The 23,054-nt window shown below is 36.0% G+C and overlaps 1 protein-coding gene across 2 annotated transcripts in view; it reads left to right on the top strand.

Moving 5' to 3' along the window:
- The window catches only part of GBE1 (1,4-alpha-glucan branching enzyme 1), a 279,362-nt gene that overhangs the window by 826 nt on the left and 255,482 nt on the right, over positions 1-23,054 (top strand). The window lies entirely within an intron of this gene.

Here is a 23,054-nt window from a genome sequence, read left to right as displayed (position 1 = left end):
TATTTCATTACAAATACTGTGATTTGACACCCAACAGGATTCTTCAGGCAGTTTTTGTTCTTTCCTTGTTAATATCTCCTCTCTCAGGGAAGAGTAAGCGTATCTTGGCCACTTTATTTTCCGCCCCCGCGGGCCAGCATTGATGAGTAAACGTACAGCAACATTTGTCAGCAACGTTTGTCTGTGTTTGGCATTGCCATCCCGAAGAGGGAGAAAGGCCCGGAAAGCCAAACTTCTAGAGGCCGATTTAGGAGCTTTAGCTTTGGTTTGTTCCCTGTCGTGCTATGGTAAATTGTTTTAGCACAGTTAAGTCGCTGGGATAATAATTCTAGTAGTCCGCTCAACTTCAGAGGTATAGTTTTTAAGATTAACGTGGTTGTTATACTAGTGATAGTAGTTACATTTGTGAGAGAAGCACATTGTGATTTAATGGTTTCCGCCCATTTAGCCAAGTGACTCCAGGAGGAAAACTACCATGGCAAAAGAATATACATAGTCACATTTTCAAGTAATAGAAAATGGCCATTATTTGTGATTTTATTTATTTATTTGACAAGAGAGAGAGCACAAGCAGGGGGAGGGTGAGGGAGAAGCAAGCCCAATGCAGGCTCGATCCCCAGTACCCTGGTATCATGACCTGAATGGAAGGTAGAGGCTTAACTGCCTGAGCCACCATGTGCCCCAGAAAAATGGCCGTTTAGTTATTGGCCAGAAGCAGTATTAGGGGGTAATGAAACAGGGTTGATCTGGAATTTGGAAAAAGAAATCTTAAGTTCACGACTTGGAATTGCAACTGTTTATTAAGGATTCCCTTTATTTGAACAAAAGAAGTTGGGGACACAAAGTTCAATATAACATCTAATTGCAGAGCTTGTATATCCTAATGAATGAGCACTCCTCAAAGTAGTCACCTTGAGCTGTTGCTCAGTTAATCAGGTTATTGGGCCCTTACACAGCCTTATGAAATTGCTTTCAGTATTTACAATTTATGCTTTCAGAGTGACTGAGTGCATAATCTTCATGGTTCAAAATTGGATTTATAAATAGTCAAAAAATTTGAGAGCAAAAAGATGGTGGTCAGACTTTTTTGATGTGCTTATTAATGATGATCCTACTTTATTTGTATGCTTTGTAAATGACAAAAGACATTTCTAAAAGAAGACTTGTGGGATGTTTTGTTTATGTTTCCCTACCTACTTTAAAACAAAGAGATCACAGCAGACAAACAACCCTTGTTAAGTGTTTCTTTCATGTAATTCACTTCAACTCCATTGGGATTGAAGCAGTTATGATCCTCTTTCATGGTTTGTCAAAATTAATGGGAGGGTCAAAGGCCCAAATAACGAAGTGAGGGCAATTTAGTGTCCTTGGTGAAAAGGCTGGTCCAGTGGGCCCTTGTGCCTCACTCTGACCTGGATTCTACTTCTGGACTTGGTTCTGAGTAATTGCCATTTTCCAGCACACATGTTCCATTTAGGCATATCAAATAGTAATTTGGCCTTTGGCAGTAGCAATTTTTATTTACTGTTAACATGTGAAGAATAAAATAATTCTTCCCTCATAAAGTTTGGTCCTGGTTACTTTCTCGATTTTCTGTTTATTTCTAAGAACCCACTGGGGCATTGTGTCTTTGGCCTAACATAGATATACAGTCCTTCAGGTGCAAAGTAGAACTTACTAAGGAGTGAAGGAAATTTAGGGCACAAACAACAGTATTTAAGAATGGCGGTGGGGGAGGTAATTTCTTGTCTTCGATGGACTGTCTCATCCTTTCCCAATAAAAGCATCTTCATTAACAATTCTGTTATGTACATTTGTTGTTCTTGTTTACCTTTTCTGTAACCGTAAGAATGTCAAATCAAGTGTGAGGATTAATGAATTACTCTGTGACTTAAAATAAAAATTAGTACATTAGTGCATGTGATAGTCCCGATAACGTCTCATCGATTACCTTCTAAGATGGGATTTTCCTTTTGGCTGTCCTTTTTTCACCTGTTATTTATACTGCAATTAGTTGCTGTGATCATAATTTCAAAATCTTGGTGTTTTAAAACAATAAGATTAATTGTCCCTGTATTACATGCCAATGTGTGTCAGGCTGTCTTGATCATCACTCAAGGATTTAGGATAATGAAAGCTTCGTTTTGAAACATGCTGCTGTAATGTTAGCTGTAGGGAATACAGAACATGTTAAACTGTATGCACTGTTTCTTACAGCTTTTGCCAAAGAAGAGTGAGTCACTCTTGCTGATACATTATATTGGCCAGTGTAAGTCAAATGTGACTTTTGAGCCATGTGTGTGAAACAGAATTGACATTTGTGAACAACTTAAAGAACAACAGTTACAAAAGCACATGTCTATACCCTCTGTTTAAAGTTTATATAGTATTTTTAGATTTTAATTTAATACTGATGACAAAAACCACGAGGCAGGAAGGGTTTTTATTTTTCATGACTTACAGCTGAAGAACCTGAGATTTGGTCAAGGTCAAGTGCTTAAATTCACATGGCTAGTAGTACTGCAGCTGGGATTAATCTTTCTAGAACTATTTTCAGCAAGTTTCACAAACAGTGACTTCTTGGTAATTTAGTGGATACCTCTTTCCTTCTTTATCTCTAGCATTGGACATTTTGGGCCGCTTCTTGTATCCTTGAAGCCATGGAAATCTTTTGCTTTTCTTCTATTACCTCTGATGGTTTTTCCTCTCTTTCTGACCATTTAACATAAGAGATTCTCAGGGCTCTTCCCTATGTCCCTTTATGTATGTCTACTTATATATTTTCCCTAGGCATTCTCCTCCATCCCATGGATTCCATTTATGTACTGAGGCTACCCACATCTGTCTTCACCCTCAGATCTCCTGGTCTCGGTTATATTTATCAATACCTTCATTTTGATGTCCTAGAAGTGCAAAACTCAACATGCATAAACCACACTTGGGGCTTTTCATCCTAAACCTGTTTGGTCTTTATACCCTATCTCTGTGTGTGGTATCTTTATCTACCAACTGCTCAAGCCTAAAAAACTTAACACTTATCCTTAATTCTCACCTCTTCTTTCTTCTTATCTTCAAGTAGAGTTGATTATAGCTCCTAACTGTTTTTCAACTACATGCCACTTTATATTCTTACTGCTATCATCCTACTCAAGTTGCTAACATCTCTAGCCTGGTTTACAAAAACAGCCTCATCGTTGCTCCCCCTTTTCAGATTTCCTCAACAATTCCCCATGGCTTTTAAGGTATAACACAGGCTGCTTCTCATGATGTGCAAGATTCTGTATTATCTGGTCTCCATCTACCTTTTTAGCCTCATTTTTGGACCTTCCTTCTCACTCTGTACCATCTAACCAGAGGGGGGGCCTAAGGGTCTAGAGAGGCAGCTCAGATGATGTCTGAGAGCCATTCTTTAAGGGGCACTAAAATATCACTAGAATAAATTGGAAACATATCCATTTTATGCATGCACCCCTTTTTAAATATTGAAGATTTTCATTTCTTCGTTTGTGTGGGCTCACAAGAAGGTAGGGGTCTAGAAAAATCACGAATAAAAGGCAAGAGAGATTTAAGAACTGGAAACATTTTTGATATTTATCAGAAGTTACTCCTTTAGCTCAGTGGAAATGAATTAATAAGTGAACCCTTTTATATATTTTTATTAATATAATTTTCCTCTACCCCATTAAATAGATCTTTAACAAATGTTTAAAAGGTACCAGTTGGCATTGTGCCAGAATATTATTCCGTGTTGGAAGCCACATGTTTTGGTCTAGATATGGTTCCAGCTGTGCTTTTGTACATGCTGTTCATTCTGTTTTACGCATACTTTGCTTCTATATTCTATGTTGCTATATGTGCTTCTGGAAGCAGCCTACAGATATATACCTTCCCTGATTTCTCCCCATCCTTATATCTTCTTCCAGGCTGGCTTCACTTCTTGTCTACCACCTTGAACACCCCCTCCTAAGGGTGTTCGTCCACTGCAATGTGGTTGTCTTTCTGCCCGTTTGTATCCCCGGCTAGATCCTTTGCTCCCGTGGGTGGGCACTTTCTCTGTATTGTTTGTTTACTGTTGTCTTCTCAGTCCATAGAACCATACTTGGCTTATAGGAAACAGGATAGTATTTGCATGAATGTGTTCTGAGTCTATTTATTTTTCTCTTTTTTCATAGCGATGAATCTCAGGTCAACCTACCTTAAGCTAAAAATGTGGGGAGGAGTGCTAGGATGAACAGAGAAGAAGCAGTAGTTACCAGGGGATTATGTGCGACAGTCTAGGGAAGGGAAATATATGTTCAAGTAAAGAGCTAAAGATAACTAGCGAAAATCAAGAAAGTCAGTATTAATTAGATATTTCCACAGAGCCTAAAGGCTTAGTCACTGAAAGGATATACAGTTCGAGAGAGCCTGATGTCAAATTGTGTGCCCAAGAAGGGGAGGAGAGGTTTTTGTGACCCTAAAAGTGTTACAATTACAGTGAACATCACCATTTTGTTAGAAATGAAAATAGCTTTTACAGTGGTACCTAATCAGAGTTAGAAACTACTTTGGGTTTGGTGTGTCAGCAGCCACACCAAAAATTGATTCTCACAGCACAGAAGTTTTGTATCATAGCTGCATGATGCACTTTTTTCTCAGCGCCTGGCCAAGTTGTTGGCTCTGAGGAAAGTCAAATGTCAGTGATTCTAGAAGGCAGGGAAAAAATCTAAAGATTACAAGGTGTATCTTGCCCACTCTTCTGTACTAGTAGATTTATTTGCCCTTTGCAGCTGAGATCTGTACTAACTCCAGTTACTCCCAAATTTTCTACAGTGATGGGCAAGAGGCTCTGACCTCTTTTCATTTTCAAAGTGCCTTAAAATGACTTGATGGAGCATTCTGGTTTAGTTTAGGCTCTGGTGCCTGCTGTACCACCTCCTGAGAAATGACTCTTTATGTGATAACTTCTTAGAGGATTCAGTTCAGCTCCCACCAAGCTGGTCCTAGTTAGTCAGCGAGATGTTAATATAGTCCCTGTGAAATGTCCTATAGTTTTAGACTGATAAGAATATCATGCTGCTGTTATTTGAAAGCATGTATTAAACTTCAATTATACACTTATAGATATTAAAGGAAAACATGAAAGTGTTTTCATTGGAGAGAATTGCTGCTACCAGTTCATTCAAAAGTAAGTTTATTTTTTACTAAAGACTACGTTCTCTTCTTGTGATGTCTACCTGTCGATAGATGCTTACCACTGTTTGAATCCAGGGTTCTTTTGTGTTTAACATCCCAAAGCAGCATATTCTGTTTTGTATTTAGAGTAACAGGAACTAAGTACATTAATAAAAGCTAAAACCACATTAAACACATGTTAATATACAATGTACATTCATTAATTTATTATATAATTACATTGCATCTTATTTGATGTTAAGTTATAGGGACTAACTTGTAAAACTAGTGTTTTTGATGTTTAAATGATTAGAATAATTTAGATTGTGAATTTAGTTTCTTAACATGTAAAATGGGAAAAGGTATAAAAATATTGCTGTGTGTATGTTCCAAAGTATAAGGGCAAGATGAAGCTTGAACTTGAGCTCTCATATGTGCTAATAGCTTTGAATCTGAGGGCAAATTAATCAACCTCTGCGCACCTCAGCTTCTTTTTCTGAAAAGAATGGGATGGGACCTACCTTCTAGGAGTGTCTTGAGGACTAGGCATATATTAAAGATCCTTAGTAAGTAAATAATAGTTATTTGATGATGATAATATTATAAGCAAAATAGCCTTCCATCATAAATATCCACTAGGATATTATTTTCAAAAGATTTTATTTTTGTTAGCTTCTTTAATGCTGTATCCTGAAATCAACCATCAGGTAAGTAACATGACTAGAAGTTCTCCACAACTCTTCCATTTTGTTGGATGGCATCTTTACTTTAGGGGGTTCTTTCTTTCTTTTTCTTTTTTTTTAAATTTAATTTAATTTTATTATGTTATGTTAGTCACCATACATTACATCATGAGTTTTTGATGTAGTGTTCCATGATTCATTGTTTGCGTATAACACACAGTGCTCCATTCAGTACGTGCCCTTAGGGGGTTCTTTCTTTATTCCTCGTAGAGCCATTGTGTGAATGAGGTGAGGAGGTGGTAATTTTAATCATAGTCTAGTATACAAGGAAAAGAATATGTTTAAACTTGATCCTTAATTTGGAGAGGAAATGAGAAGGCAATTGCCTGTGTTTACTATCAGCTGAAGGCAAGATGAGCCGGGATATAATGAGCACAAAGCTCCCTTTAGAGAGAGAGGTAACTGCTAGCGTGCCGAAGCTCACAGTCACTCTTCTTTTGATCTTCCTTTTCTGTCTTTTCTCATCTTTCATCTGACTGCTAACTGTTCATATTCTTGGGCATCAAACAACTACAGGGATTTTCTTCCTCCTGAACTCTGGATGGTTAGAAGAATGGTCATATCAAGTTTACTGATAGACAGGAATAACTTTGAAAATAAGAAAAAATATATAACAGCAGCTTAGAAGTTTGAAAATGAAAGAATTGTCCAGCGGAATCTGAACACATAGTCTGTTAGTAAGAATAAAATTTAAATCCTGTATCTTGCCTTGTCTTTTCTCTCTCTTTACTTGATGATTACAGTTATTTTCAATGTTTGATTTTGCAATGAAATGTATAAAACAGAAAAATGGAACATTCATGTGTGTTTTAGTAGATCCATTGAACAGAAATTACAATGAGTCACAGTCTCTGGATATGTACTTTAGGTCTGTAATCTAAAATATGATAATCAGAGAGACGCCTGGGTGGCTCAGTTGGTTAAGCGCCTGCCTTCGGCTCAGGTCATGATCCCAGGGTCCTGGGATCAAGTCCCACATCGGGCTCCTTGCTCGGCGGGGAGCCTGCTTCCCCCTCTGCCTCTGCCACTCCCCCTGCTTGTGCTCTTTCTCTCTCTGACAAATAAATAAAATCTTAAAAAAAATAAATATAATCAGAAACCAAGTACACAGGTACACTTCTTGTATAGGTAACCTTGAAGTTTTCCAAATATTTAGCAAGTGAGAATTAAATATTTCTTTTACCAATGAAATCATATGTTACTCAATATCATATCTAATTTATTTTCATTTTCATAAATTATAAACAACAGCCACAGGTTATATTTAATTATGAATCACTGAGTAATACCGGTACATTCTCTGTTACAGAAGCATAATAAAATCAGTTATGCATGTAGGTCTATGTAACAAAACCCAGTGTGCCCTCAATTAACAGAAAATCCCACAAACTGAGTTATTAAAGTAGAACTTTGTATCTCTCACGAAGAAAGAGAAGGTGAATGGTTTGGGCTTTAGCACTGAGCCATCCTTTATCTTTTTACTGTCTTTTGCCCATGGTCTTTATTCTTATGCTTAGAAGATGGCGGGGCACATCTAGGCCCCACATCTGTCTTCCTAGCAGGAGCACGTTCATGCCAGTTTATTCTGTCCATTTTAGCCAAGCATATGTTAGATTTCCTGTTTACAAATTATTGACCAGAACTGTCCCATGGTCATTCTTAGCTGAAAGTGAGCCTCGATAATAAAGGCTTTTCCTTATATACACTTTCCTGAGAAAAGTCCTTTGGCCTCACCTATCAGAGCATCCCAGAGCTCTTTCCTTTGCTCCAAAAAGAACACTACTTCTGCCTAAGGTGAAAAGTCTTAGTGAGATTATATGTTGTAGTTCCCTAAAATCACAGCTATGTATAAAACCTGCTGAGCAGAACCCAAGTGCTTTCATTTCTCTCAAGAGAAATCTATAGCCACATCCCTCAATATCACCAATCTCTGAGTTATGGCTTTTGGTTTTCTAAACCCGATCTGTATTTTTTCTGGATTTTTTTTCTTAGAGGAATATAGAGACTTTTGACTGCTCTGGTCCAAAATGAGTGGATTGGGTCTCCTCAGCTACCTGGCTCCAAGGCTTGGGAACACCACTATCTTCTCCTTTTAATTTCACAGATATATTACTCTTAAAAAATAATGAGAATATTTTGAGGAAATGAGTTTGTCGATTACTAACTTTTCATGTATTCTTGGGTTCATTAAAAAATGATCTGATTTATCTTTAAGTTATATCGTATTTGTGAGGTTAGAAAGAAGAACTAAATTAAAGGTGTCAGTTAATTTACGCTCAATCTTTAAACACAAATTGTCTTTTGTTAACTAATGACCTGCTCGTTTATGAGGCTTTAACAGTATACCTTTCTATGTTTTTCTTTTGAAAGCTTGAGATGTGTGACTGTCATTCTCACAACATGCTTAGCACAGACTTTTTATATTAAATATAGGATTTTATCATCATAGGCAAGTTTAGTGTTTTGTCTTTGATAATAGGATTAAAGAGCAATCTGTGGAAGAGTACAATTTCTCTTTGGTGTCAGAGTAGATCATTGCTGTGTCTGGGGTCATAATAGGTTTTCTGTTCTAAGAGGTTATAGGCCTACTATCCATGATTGTTCTGTACTATTATATAGATCCTGAATAACTAATGTCTGAGTTACTGTTGGTTTTTAATTGTTTTACAGTCTTCTCTCAAGAGGATTGGTTATTATTCCAGGATTTTGGAAGTTCACAAATGAGTTCATGTTTGTCATTTCCATGTTTTTTTTTCTAGCTCTGAACTTTCTGCATTAAAAATCTCTGATATGTTTGTTATTTGTACATTTTTGTTGTTGTTTACACATGGGAGTCTTCCATCCCCTTGACTGTTTCAGTTGTCAGTGTTATGTTGGTTGTTTAAAATTGTGCTTGCTAGCGATAAGAGTGTAATGAAACTAACAGATCTCTTTTTGCTTCACTTCCCTGAGGTGCCCTTTATTGAAAACTATATGCTACCCATGCAGTATTAGGTAAACCTCTACTCACAAACGCAACACGTAAGCAGGAAGTACATAGAAACAAGAGTATTAAAATAACTGAAGTTTTGTTGTAGCAGATCCAAAGTACCTTTAGAGCTAGAAGACTTTAAAAACAAACAAAAACTGTGAGCCAAAAAAAAAAAAAAAGTTAGAGGACATTTAAAAATAGAGTGAATTTAGAGAACTGCAAATAGTATCAGACTAGATTTAAAAAAGAAATATTTTGAAATTATAGATTAATAGGAGGTTGCAAAATAGTTCAAAGAAAGAAGGCTCCTGTACCCTTTCTCAAGCTTGCCCCCATGGCAATATTCTTACATAACTATATTGCAGTCTCAAAACCAGGAAGTGAACATTGTTACAATCTACAGACCTCATTCAGATTTCATGAGTTTTTTTTTACATGCACTTATTTATGTGTATCCACTTTTTCTCAGTTTTACCAAAACTGAATGTTGTAAAAAGTATATGATGTAACCACCACCATAATGATGATATGGAACTATTACATCCATGGCCCTAAAGGAACTCCCCCATTCTTTTATACTCATACTATTCCCTTCCCCCATCTCTAACCTTTGGCAACCAGTGGTTTGTGTTCCATCTCTATAACATTGTTTTTTTCATTTTTAGAATGATATGAAAATTAAATCCTACAATATGCAATCTTTGATGATTGACTTTTTTTTCCACTCAGCATGATGCCCTTAAGATCTGTCCAAGTTGCATAGATCAATAGTTTGTTCCTTTTTGTCACTGAATAGTATTCTACTGTGTGTATGTACCACAGTTTATCTGTTCACCTGTTGAAGGACATATGGATTATTTCTAGTTTTTGGCTCTTAAAAATATTGCAATAAAGGGACTCCTGGGTAGCTCAGTCGTAAAGCATCTGCCTTCGGCTCAGGTCATGATCCCAGGGTTCTGGGATCAAGTCCCATATCGGGCTCCTTGCTCAGTGAGGAGCCTCCTTCTGTCTCTCCCTCTGCTGCTCCCCCTGCTTGTGCTCTCTCTCTCTCTCTCTGACAAATAAATAAATAAAAATCTTTAAAAAAATTATTGCAATAAAGTTGAGATGTTAATATTTACATATGGGTTTTACTTTTCTGGGAGAAATGCCTATGAGTGTGAATGCAGGGTCATATGGCGAGAATATGTTTAGTTTTAGAAGAAATTGCCAAATGTCTCCATAGTGTCTGTGCCATTTTGCATTCCAATCAGAAATACGTGTGAGATCCAGTATATCTGCATCCTTGTCAACTTTGGTATCATCACTTTTTTTAATGTTAACAGTTCTGATAGGTGTATAGTGATAGATCATTGTGGTTTTAATTAGCATTTTTCTAATAGCTAATTATGTTGAAAATCTTTTAAAGTGTTACTTGCCAACTATAGATCCTCTTTGGTGAAAGGTCTTCATGCCTTTTGTCCATTTTCTAATGGGGTTGATTTTTTTTTTTACCTTTGAGTTTTGAGACTTTTAAAAAATGTATTCTAGATATAAGATCTTTGTCAGATATTTGTTTTGTAAATATTTGCCTTTTCATCTTCTAAAGAGGGTCTTTAACAGAAAAGTTTTTAATTTTGATGAAGTCCAATTTATTGATTTTTGTTGTTGTTGTCCTATGGATTGTGCTAAGAGCTCTTCACTTAGCTCTAGGGTCTGAAGATTTCCTCTAACGTTTCTCCTGGAAGTTTTATTTGCTTACATTTTACATGTAAGTCTATGACCCATTTTGAGTAAATTTTTATGTAAGGCTTGAGGTTTAGGTTGAGGTTTATTTTATTGCCTATGGATATTTGTTTCTTTTTTAAAGATCATAAACTGACAGACTTGTATTAGAAAGTCACCTGGCCAAAAATAAGTTGGTGTTTAGTTAGGTGTCACTGAAATATATGAATGATGACAATTGTCATCTTGTGTTACAGTTTTTTCAGTATTTAATTTTCATATTTTTTCTTATGCCATAGCATTACTTGATTTATATTGTAAACATATGCAGATTGAATTTTAATTTGACTTCTTAAGGTTTTTCTTATTTCATGCCATAGAACCCACCTGTTTGTCGGTATCACATATTGTTCAGTTCCATACTATAAAAAATACTGCTTTTTAAAACTAAGTTTCATTCATTTTGTCTGTTTACTTGGCTTAAATAACAAGCAAACCTTCAAAAAAATTTTGTTATACCCTTACTTTTAGGAATGAATGTGTTAAATCTTAACTAAAGTAATATTAATATAGCTGCTTTTTATCTGAGATTAGCCTTTGGTTTATTTCAATCTTAATATTTACTTTGATGTTTGTCAGATTCATTGTGCTATTACTATAATAGAAATCAGAGCATGTCAATTTCCAGACAGAAATTGCTTAGACGTTGAGAGATGAAAGTTCTTAGCACATTTATTTGGCAAAATTTGTAAAATTTATGAGTAAGATAGCTAAAAATGTACCCATCTTTAAACAGAAGAGTAAAGTGGAACTTTTGAGGATTTGTTCATTCTAATTACTTGCTGTGATGAATATGAGGCACTGAGTATCTAAGAGAGACTTCTGCCAACTCTACTGATAATAAGTTGTCATCATCACAATAATAATAATCATTATTACAATTTATGTATACATCATTTTATGTGCACTGGGTCTGAGAACTGCATTTCTAAGAAGCTCCCAGGTGATGCTGGTGCTGTTATTTCACAGTATTTTGATTAGCAAGGCACAGCATGACCCCAACCTCAATTTATTTTTTTTTATTATTATTATTTTTAAAGATTTTATTTATTTATTTGACAGAGACACAGCGAGAGAGGGAACACAAGCAGGGCGAGTGGGAGAGGGAAAAGCAGGCCTCCTGCTGAGCAGGGAGCCCGATGCGATATGGGGCTGGATCCCAGGACCCTGGGATCATGACCTGAGCCGAAGGCAGACGCTTAATGACTGAGCCACCCAGGCGCCCCACTCAACCTCAATTTAAAACTGAGTTAGCAATGGGCCAAATTTTATTCTATAAATATTTAAGTTATATGTTATAACTTTTTGAAAATAAATTATTTATACACATACATTTTACCAGATTAATTTTATAATGGTCACAATGTTTTTTTCTACTTACAGTAGGTAAAGGGAGTTTTATTTTATCATTATCAAAGTTACTTTTTTTCACATCTGAATTGTGAGTTTCAATGTTGCATATACGTCTTTAGGATAAGATATAGAAAATGACTACATAGAGAAAATTATTCCCCAAACTGGTGTTCCAGGGTATATGTACGCATCTGAGTCATAGGCTGTTTTATTAATTTGCTTATTTAACAAACGTATTTTCGACATCTTCATTGTCCCAGGCACTTCTCTATGTGATAGTAGAATAATTATGAGTGAAGTAGGCTTTCTCTCTGACAGGAGCTCTAACTGGGGAGATGAACGAATAAATGCAGTTACAGTAGATATTTGTGCATAAAACTCAGTATAAGACAGATGAAAGCATATCCTCTTCTGTTAAGGAAGGGGAGTATGTACCACATAGAAGTTCATTTGAATTGCCTGAAATTCTTAAAATCATTTCTCTATAAAAGAAGGACAGAGTCTTGACGAATGTGGACAAAGCCTGAGACTTTTTTGTAAGGAGTCAAAGAATATGATAGCTAAAACATTAATCTTTATTAAAACTATAATGCAGTAATCATATGACTTCAAGACAGTTTTTGTTGCTTTTAAGTAAAAGTTTACTTGCAAAATGGTTCAGTTGCAAAATATGCTTGTGTAAGAATTGCCACATTGTGTAAGAACTGAAGCCTTTAAAATAGTTCATAAATCATATTTGATAACCTATTAGCAATTTCTTTAACAGAGAAATCCATTTTGGAAGGGATTGTGTACTCCTTTTAGAGGGCAATGAAGCAATTGCTAAGTAAGCTAAGGGCACCCATTCCTGAATGAGTCAGGGAGGTATTTTAATGATTGTCACCCAGTCAGGAAGGTCTCAGAAATGCACATGAATGCGGAGTGCCTCCTCATGACCCCACTCTCAGTGTCTCACCTAGATCAGTACTACTCAGTAGAAATATAGTATCAGCCACATAGGTAATTTCAAATTTTCTAGTAGCTACATGGGAAAAGATAAAAAGAAATAGATAAAATTACTTTCATAGTATATATTGTTTAACCCAGTATATTCAAAATATGATATATTTGGAAGAAGAGTTTTTCTAGAAAGAGTTGGTGTAACTGATAAAGACAACGAAGGGAAAGATTAAGGAGGGAGAGAGGTTCAGTCAGCTCTGTGTCCTTGACAACAATGGAAAGTATTCCCATGGTGATTCTGAATTTACCTAAGAGAGGGAGTCAGCAATTATTGACTGGTGACTTGTTTTTAATACTTAATACTTGAAGAGAAATATAAACGGGGGATGTCGTAAGTGTAAACATGGAGATATGCCACATACTTAATTAACTGGAGCCAACTAAGTGGTCGTGTCTTCCCCAAGTGATTTGACATGGCTTGTCAAATCATTTAGGTGATTCTTATTTATGTTGTATTTTCATATGCTAAATGCATTAAATCTGTCCCATAAAGCAAAAACAAGCACAAAATGAAACTAAACAGCCAAAGTAAATCTGGTCTTTCTTGATAAAGTGAAGTTAGGTAGCTCCTCTGTGCTGTAATGGTCCTGGACCTTCTGGGATGTGCCAGCCTTACTTTGGCTCAGCCAGTGACATCTGTTCCTGACGTTGTTGTCCTAAAACCTAGCTTATTTGCAGTGACTCATTATGACTTGCATTATTCCAGAATTGGTCTCTGTTTGTAAGAGCAAAGCGTTGGAAGCATTGCTCCTTGATCACTCTTGCAACTATTGACATGTCTTGTGGGTGGGTGTGCATGCATGAACATGAGTGTTTTGTATTTTATGCCCTTTTCTTTGTGATTTGCTTTTCTTATTTTGTCTACATGGTAGTTTTTTCAGTATTTACGCTTTTTATTTATTTTGCTCCTGTTCACTTTTCATACTTAATAGTTACCCCTATAATAATAAAAAACATTACTATTCATAAAAGCATTTGTGGTCATGAAGTGCCAAATTCTTCCAATAGAAGGCTGTTTTCCTTCTCTCTTTAGTGTTGTGTTCTCCACATTTTAGCTGCTCACTACATGCTGACTCACTGTGCCCCCCGGGGATGCTGGATGTGTGTGTTGAATTTAAGAAGAGAGGAATATATTTAGGGAACACATTATTGTCTTTTAGTTGTTTTCTGGAGAGCTTAGAATAGAGGTTTTTATTCGGGGGGTGCTTTGCAAGTAGATGTTGACTGGGGGTCTGGTCCAGTTTGTTCTGTAATATTAGAAATACAGAAATATTTATTACCATCGTTGTTTGAGGGTCCCTAGAAACACTTGAAAGTAATTCTTCTATCATGTAGTGGCCTGTGGTGGGCAAAACCTCACTCACATACAGCTTAACCTTTCTCATGTCTAATACTACTTGTGAAGAAGATTGTAATTTGTGCATTGTGCTTTTATCAGGTTGCTGTTCCCAATGCAGTTAGTGTAATTTTTCATTTCCTAACCGTCCTCAGGCAATTCTATTTAACATGCTTTCTATTTCAGAACATTCTCCTATTTAAAAAACTTCTTTCGCCTCAGGCCTAACATGCTTTTCCAGCCAGGCCAGTAGTAATTTGTATCCTTGCTGGCTTCATTCACCTTCACTGTTAAAATTTTATATAGATTTCCTAGGAATGTCTTTTTTTTTTTTTTTTTTTTAATGGCATAGCAAATGCTGGGATGCGTAAGCCTATTTGTTGATGTTACTTTGTTTTACAAAAATGTTATTTTTATTACTAAGGAAAGGAAGATGTGTGTAGTTTTTATTTTTTTTCAAATCTGTGTTAGTTTGTTAGATTGTAAACTAGACTTTGTTTTCTTAATGAATAGAATTTTAACTTTCCACCTGAACTTTTAAAGTTGTCCACAAAATGTGCTTGTACAACAGTATTAACACTAGAACGAGAGGCTGTTTCACTGATGTAAAAAAAGGGGCTCATTCAAGTTCATTTAATAGTTAGCAGATTCCTTTTTCAGGTGGTCTCTTAAAAGTGAGTGAAACAAATTATCTGGATTTCCATCCCGAATGATCATGATTTCAGGTTGATTTCGGGTTGAGATAAAGCAGCATTGTAAGTTGAGGCTCTTGAAAGTGCTTTTGGTATTCAGTAATAATGATATACTCTAGAGGGATTTAGGTTTTTAATGGGGAGAGTCTGGTAAACTGAGGCATCCAAGAGAAAGCCTTTGTTATCTTATCATTAGCCACTCTGTCTTACACCAAAGTAGATTTTGAAATATCTATTACAATATCAAGTTTTTCAAGTGACTGTAGGGAATATATATTGAGATCTCAGTTCTAAAATTTGAACTCTATGATATAAATATGTATTATACATTTGTATACATATTATATGTGTGTTTGTGTGTATAATGGTGTTTATGTCGTGTCTCATCCAAGTTGGAATAAATGTTTTCCTATTCCCTGTGCTGATATCTGTGTAGAAACATGGCAGAAAATGGGGATTTTCTTCTCTTTGGGGATAGTCATCATAGTGTTAAAAAGGAGAAAGGAAGAGTACTTCTTTTTTTGGGTTATAGTTTGCATTTTAAATTTCATTGCTGTTCCTCTCAACTTCCATCTGTGTTGACATTTGGGAATTTTGTCGTTGCTCTTTCTCAAGTAGAGTGGAAAAGCTTAAAACAGAATTTACACTTTAGGATACAACAGAGGCTCTATCACAGTGTGATTCACTCCAGGTCTGAGTACTTTTTCTTTGGCCAAAAAAAAAAAAAAATTTGTTGAACGACATATTTCTCAAGCTTGTAACACTACTCATTATGATATATTATTAACAACCGTTTGCATTAATGGAAAGTTCTGGCTGAAAATACAATATAAATATTAAAATTTTAGGCACTTAATATTTTATGATATCAAAGAGATGTTTTCATATGGATATATTGTGAATTGATTGCTATTTATTAATGACATTGTGGTCTTATTTTATTTTACTTTATTTTTTAATTAAGGTTCATTTGTAACCTTGGAAATAGTAAAAATGTGGATGAGATGCAAATAGCCAGAAACAGATTGGGTGCTGTATGATCTTTTTTTTTTCCCCTTAACTTTCTAAATCCCGGTTGGTTGGCATTCATTCATTCTCTCTCTCTCTTTCTCTCCCTCCCCCAAACCCCCACCGTGTGTGTGTGTGTGTGTGTGTGTGTGGTCGTGTGTGTGTGTGTGTGTGTGTGTGTGTGTGTGTGTGTGTGTGTGAAAGAGAGAGAGAATCTCTTGGCTGAATAATTAGTGGCCACACCTCTGTTTGGTTACTGACAGGTTTGGCTGATTGATTCCTGTTTTAGTCACTTTGGACTGCTATAACAGAATACCAAAGTGGCTTAAACAACAAATTTATTTGCCACGGTTGTGGAGCCTGGGAAGTCTGAGATTAAGGCATTGGCAGATCCAGTGGTAAGGGCACTCTTCCTGATTTGCAGATTCCTGTCTTCCCCTTGTATCCTCCTCACTTGGCAGAGAGGAGTGGGAGAAAAGCAGTAAGCTCTCGCCAATCTGTGTAAGGGCGCTACCATTCATGAAGGCTCCGCTGTCATGACCTAGTCATCTCCCAAACACCTCACCTTCTTCTACCATCACATTGGGGTTAGGATTTCAACGTATGAATTTTAGGGGCATGCAAGCATGGAGTCCATAACAATTGCCTGAGACTTTCTAGCTCTTAATGTTTGTGATGGATTTTGTGGGTAAAATTAGTTTTTAGATTTTAAACAGTGTATATGACTGTGAATGCATGTATGTTTTCCAGCACTCTGAGGCAGTACGGCAGACACGCATTGTCATTTTCTAAGGCAGCCATGAGACTAAGTGATCATTTAATAATCACTCTTAATAATGAAGGCTACATGATTGAAATTAGGGAGTGGTAGGTTTTGGGGGCCATTAATTTTAAGTACTGTGAAAGGCAAAAAAGGAATAGCGCAAGTCTCCCAAATTTGTTACCTTCAAATTGGAAAGACTGGGACCATTAAATATGCCAGGGTTCACAGGAAGCGAGGCAGAGGTCTGGTTATAGGCAGACATAATTCATCAGGTAGACTGGGAAGGAATAGTTAAGCTATTTATTTCCTTAAGTTGAAATAATTATAATGAAATTCTTTTGGAGAAAAATAAGAACAGTGAAAATGAGGTTTATGTAAGATCTGAGAAGGGAAAGATATTTTAAGAGCATTTACTGCATTTTAGATTTTCTAAGAAAAAATAACAATAAATAGTAGTGCTAACTCTGGACTAAACAGATACAAGTGGTTGTCATACCAACAATTAAGCATTCATTTTAATGTTTTGACAAGACCTTAAGCCATTTCTTTTCACCTTCTTCCTTGCTTAGTCATTAGAAATCTGTAGGCACATTTAACTTATAAAGAAGGAAAGAATGCAAATAATTTATACTAGATTTCTTTGTGTTTTATTTTGATGTTTCCATGTAGGCAATGTAGTAGAATTGGTGTATGTTTTTGAATGTATTAGATAGGGAAGTATTTGCTTCTTGGGTAGATGCATAGATGAAGGGTGGAGCCCCAACTCATAATATCTCTATAATCTTAATAAAAGGTAATTACTAATTTCAGAGACAAATAAACATTCATTAGATATTAGACATATTTTTGTGGTAACTGAGCCTTTTATTCTGTTTCCTTTCCTCCTGTTTGTTTTCCGTTGGTTCTATCTCAGAAATGACCTTTAGTTGTTTTTCTCGCTGATCAGCCAATTAGATGTAAAGTGATAATCGCTGATAATAACATTGTACTGTTACATATTATATACATTTAAATGATTGTGTTTGTAGGCTAGTTCAAGATCATCCATTTGAGAATTTTTGAACTTTCAGCCAGGGAGCATTTTTGTTTTTAAACTGGTGTCTACCTTTGTGTAATGCTGACCCTTAAGAAAAGCCAATGCAGGGTGCCTGGGTCAGTTAAGTGTCTGCCTTCCACTCGAGTCAGGATCCCAGGGTCCTGGGATTGAGCTGAGTTGGGCTCCCTGCTCAGCAGGGAGTCTGCTTTTCCCTCAACCTCTGCTCCTACCCCTGCTTGTGCGTGTGCGCGCGCTCTCTCTCTCTCTCTCTCATAAGTAAAAATAAAATCTTAAAAAAGCCAACACAATACAAACAAAAAACCCAAAACAAAACAGTCATGAACTACGCTGTTGCCATTATATGTTGGAGACCACCTAAGTTCTGATTACTCTTTTCCTAGTAAACATACTAGAGTGAACTATAAGGAAGGGAAATTGCTGAAGTAACAAACCAAAGGACACAAGATAAGGCCTCAGATTGAAAATGGGGTGTATGAGATAGCTAAAGCCATCATGAGATTATGCTTTCTCTTCCCAACTATGCATAGAGCCAAGAATAGTGTCTCTGGATCACCTGTGGTGGGTTTTGTTAAACTGCAAATGCAGAGGCTTGCAAATTTGCATTTTGAACAAGTTCACAGGTGATGCTGCTGGACCACACTTTGAGTGGCAAGGTCAAAGTGTGCATGAAGTTGTTGATTATATTGGCTGTCCACTTGCCCCCCAAATTGTTAATTTTTTTTCTTTTCTTTTGCCTTAGTTGCCAAAACATATTACCTATGTTTTCAATGAAATCATAGTCTTTTAATTTATTATAAGAATCGAAAGTTCTTTCTTTTATTTTCCTTTTTTTCCTGTAGTGCTAGTAATGCATAAAAATGCATTGCCACCAAATTCTTACAGATCTTTCAGTTAAAGTTAATTTTGTGCCTTTATCTTTCTATAATTAAGGAGACTGTGCTGTTGCCACTTAGCATAGCTCATCTTAGATGGTGGAATTTCTATAAGAGTTTAAACTCACTCCAGTAATCTTTACAGTGTATTAAAATATCTCATATTAAAACCAACAGAGATGTTCTAGTGATCATTCCTGTAGAAATTGCATTACTTCAGATCACATTCCTGATGTCTTTCAGAGAGTTTTTTTTGTGTGGAACAGAATTAACATGTCAGCATTTCATCACAAATGAATCATGTACAGACTTTCAATTAGAAAATCATTCATTTTTCCACCTGACTTTTCTTAAAATTATCCAGTACCGGGCTCCTGGGTGACTAAGTCGTTAAGCCTCTGCCTTCTGCTCAGGCTATGATCCCAGGGTCCTGGTATCGAGTCCCGCATCGGGCTCCCTGCTCAGCGGGAAGCCTGCTTATCCCTCTCCCCTTCCCTCTGCTTGTGTTCCTGCTATCTCGCTCTGTCAAATAAATAAATAAAATATTAAAAAATATATCCAGTACCTAATATATGCCCGCAAATACAGAGAAGGAAATGTTTGTGTTTAAATCTGCTGGAGAAAACTAATGCAAGAAAATATATGTTAGCAAACTGCTCTGTAGAAATGGTCATCCGGTGGGAGTTTTGTACTACAAAGCAGGAGACTGAAGTAAGTAAACTGTTAAATTGTTAATATTATTTAATGTCACATTTTCTTGGAGCTAAGAAAAAATTCATGTGTGAGTTGGACAAAAATGGAAAAGTGTAGGTTAAATAAAAACACTAATATATAATGGTTAATTTTTTAATTTTTAATCATTTATTATGGGCTATAGAAAGGTGTTCTTGAAATTTAGAAAAAGCCATGCCTGATTTATATAAAGTTTGATATGTGTTTATGTTTAAAAATAAAAATAAGAAAACTAGCAGAAATATTTTCTAAAGGAGTAGAATATATGAGTCAGTCCTCAAAGGATGACGAGCCAAGGTAAAATTGGCTTAACCCATTTGGTAAACCTAATGGAAAAGATTCAAGTCAGTAATGAAAACACTCTCAATAAAATCAAGTCAGCTAGAGAACCAGTGTTACCTAAGTTGATGGATAGATTAAACTATTTTTCTATGAAGAAAAGTTAGTTTCTTAGATCCAAACTCTCCTGAAGTAGGCATTAATTCACTCAATATTTACCAGGCAGTATGTTAGGTTCTAGAAAGTGTGCCTTTATCTTTTTTTTTCTTGAGTAATTATTGCCTAGTTGGAAGTACTAAGAAGAAACCAGTGATAAATACCCATATACAAAACTTTCCTGATAACCAAGATGTAAATAAATTCCTAGTTCTGGAAGATATGTACCCAGAAGTTTTTGCTGAGCTTCATGAAATATTTTATTTAAAATACATAAACTGGCTGATGGATAGGTTGATAATATATGCATTTTGCAGTATCATTTGGTCTGTGTTCCAATCCCAGCTCCCTGACTTATTAGTTAAGCGACATGGGCAAGTTATTTAATGTCCCTAACCCTTAATTTTTGAATCGATAACAGGATAATGATACTAGCTTTGCTGAGATTTAGTGAGGATTGAATGAAATAATCCATGTAAAGACCGTTTGGCAAGAAGTTAGTGCTCAGTAAATATTATTAATGATGATAAGGAGATATAGATGGTAAAGTGATCTTAGGAATTACATTCAAGGGCATACAATTTTTATGATGCTATAAGCTGATGAAGGCAACAAGGACAAAATACATAATCATCCCCAATCCCTAAAAGTTAGAATTTTTCTCTAGATTTCTTTCCTTAAGAGATTGCATCTGCTACCACATCTTCAAATCAGTGCTTTCCAACCTATGGAGAAAGGTCAGTCTTTTATATATTTCTTAAAAATATATCTAATCTAATAGAGACATACTTTTATAAAATTCAACACGTTATTAGAAAAATTAAATTTAAAATAAAAGCCCTAGTTTTTAATTTAAAATTAAAATATATGAAAATACTTTGTATAGTTACTATAAAAGTTTCTAGATGCTTACTCTCATGTTCTCTACTTAGCACTGGTCCATGGATCACATCTTTGAGTGTACTGCTTTAATATATATACTAATTTACTTCAAAATTTTATCTATTCCCAGATCTTTTCTCTGATCTTTAGATGCATACTTGGTGATTTAAGTAAATGGTACCATGTATCTACTCAATAGAAATCTATCATTATTGGTTCTTCTCTTTCCTCTCTACTCCTCACCATACCAGTTCATTTCTGTCCTATTGAGCCTCACCCATTGTTTTAATCTCTAGTATTAACACTCTAGTCCAAGCCACCATCAATGTCTGATCCAATATGAAACTTGCCTTCCTTTTCTACTCATCACCTCCCACCCTATGTCTATAAGAATGATTTTTCTGGAAATTGTCTGTAACCTTTTAATGCCTTTATGTTTTAATTCTAGTCTCCCCTTGGCTGAATGGTATGTAACAATTACATTTTCAAAGGGTTAGGAGGAAATTGCAGCATTCAAGGTAAGTGATTATGGTAGCTTAGATTGGGGTGGTGTTTGTGTATAGGGGAAAAAATTACTGACTCAAAAGATTTCCAAGTATTAAAATCAATATGAATAAACCAGAGGTACAGAGACCATTTTTGCTTCTATAGAGAAAAGAATACTGTTCTCTTCAAGAGCTACCTGTATGCCTCTCAATTCTTTCAGGCCCATAACTGAGTCAGATCCTAGCCTTTCACAGTGAAGACTGGCATTTTGGGTAGCAAGCTAATTTGTGTTAGCAGCAAAACCTGGAAATAGTGTACTGGATTGAATTCTAAGAAAAGTAGACTGAGGAGGATGGACCATACTGATATGAGTACACCTAATTCAGATTGAGCCAAATTTATCTATATGAGTATTATTAACAAGAATCTGGATTTATTTTGGATTTAATTTAATGTCTCCAGTAGTTTGCTTTCTTATTTGACTAGAACTTGAGCTCAACAACAGCTAACATTTAATGAGATTGAGATGCCTGAACATTCCTAGGCTGTGAAAAGGGAGAGAGGCATGGGAAGATGGGAATGGGAGAGTAGGTTTATCATGTACAGTCTTATCCACCATGTCACTGCCCTCGATGAAGGCACACCTTTGATTAATAATTTAAAAATGTAGTAGTGAGAGGAACAGACCTCTGTGAGAGTTGCTTCAGGTTTGGAAATGTTATTGGGATATGTTGCCTTTAAACTGGACTCATTGATTTTAGTAGGGATTATGGGATCTGGTAACAAAACACTTTGCAGTGCGTAGACTTCATTGATTAATTGCCATAATAGGCTTCAAGTATAGAATGGCAGTCATTGTTTTGAAATGCAGGGCTGTGTGGTATAATAGATCATAGTGTCTTTAGGAATATGATATACTGGTAGATTATTAAATTTTTACCTGGGGAAATTCTAGGCATGTTGAGTAGAAACCTGACTTGTGTTACCGAAATAGGGAGAACCGCTTCTCTTGGAGTCATTTGATTAAAGGTGAGGCTGATTTCCCTTGAGAAAGGACATAAAATACCACCATATATACATTTTAAATCTTTCAAGGCTTTCCCAAGGAGACCTGCTGTTTACCAGGAAGAAGTCCAGACTTTTGAGAATTAATAAAAACAGAATCTGGAGTAATCTTGCGGATGTAAATGCTACAGTGGCATATTAGTTAGACTTGAAGTTTCTATAGGTCACTTGATCTTCGTCACTGTGGGTCCAAATGGCTTAGCAGACTAATCCTGTAGTTAGTTTTCAGTTTCCTGAGTGCATAGTTGCAACAGACTTGGGAACTGACACAGTTTTCACACTGACTTCTTATGGAGTGAGGACTATTCAGGAAGGATCAAGTGGAAGCCTCTAGAACTGCCCCTCACTAACAAAAAAAGAAAAATCCTAGGTGGTATTTTATCCCTGGAAACACTGAAGCAAGTAGGGCCACTCTCAAAGACTTGAACAATACAGCAAAGATACAAGATTCCTATAACATTCCCTTTTGATTTGCTGATTTGATGGATGATCTCAGAGAACCACTGAGGACTAAATAAAGTAAACCTAATTAGAGTGGCTCCAATTGCTTTGCTTTCTAAAATGTAGTATCAGTACAGTCCTTGGTACCTGGTATGCAGCAATTGATCTGGTGATTTTTTTTTTTTTTTCTTTATGCCAATTAGTAAGGGTAGTCACAGCCAGATGGCCTTCAACTTGCAGGGAGAGCTGAAAAACCTTTATATTTTTAGAATAGGGCAATGAGGGCGCCTGGGTGGCTCAG

This window comes from Eumetopias jubatus, unplaced genomic scaffold (genome assembly GCF_037043125.1).
Source record: "Eumetopias jubatus isolate StellerSeaLion01/CBP00866 unplaced genomic scaffold, mEumJub1_p1.0 scaffold_1, whole genome shotgun sequence".
NCBI lineage: Eukaryota > Metazoa > Chordata > Mammalia > Carnivora > Otariidae > Eumetopias > Eumetopias jubatus.
The sequence above is the reverse complement of the archived record's forward strand: the minus strand, read 5'-3'. Positions and strand labels throughout refer to the sequence as shown.